The sequence below is a fragment of the Balaenoptera borealis genome (genome assembly GCF_965194805.1).
Source record: "Balaenoptera borealis genome assembly, chromosome: 11".
Taxonomy (NCBI): domain Eukaryota; kingdom Metazoa; phylum Chordata; class Mammalia; order Artiodactyla; family Balaenopteridae; genus Balaenoptera; species Balaenoptera borealis.
Genome location: NC_138868.1, coordinates 13,102,242 through 13,102,471, shown reverse-complemented (window position 1 = coordinate 13,102,471; position 230 = coordinate 13,102,242).

Sequence of the window (230 nt, the reverse complement as noted above, 5' to 3'; positions counted from 1 at the left end):
ATATAAGCGTTGTAAAATCAGAAATTTATGATTACATATTAATTTTATAAAGTAAAGATGTTCTAAAGAAGATGCAAATTGTACATACAATGTCTTAAATTAAAGAGAAGTTTATTTTTCTGTCATTAAATATTCTGTAGTAAGAAATCTAGGACTGTGGGGGGCAGTTCTGTCACCTTCAGCGTAACTCTTCCATCTTCACCTCCACAGGAGCTAAGTAGTCCTCACCA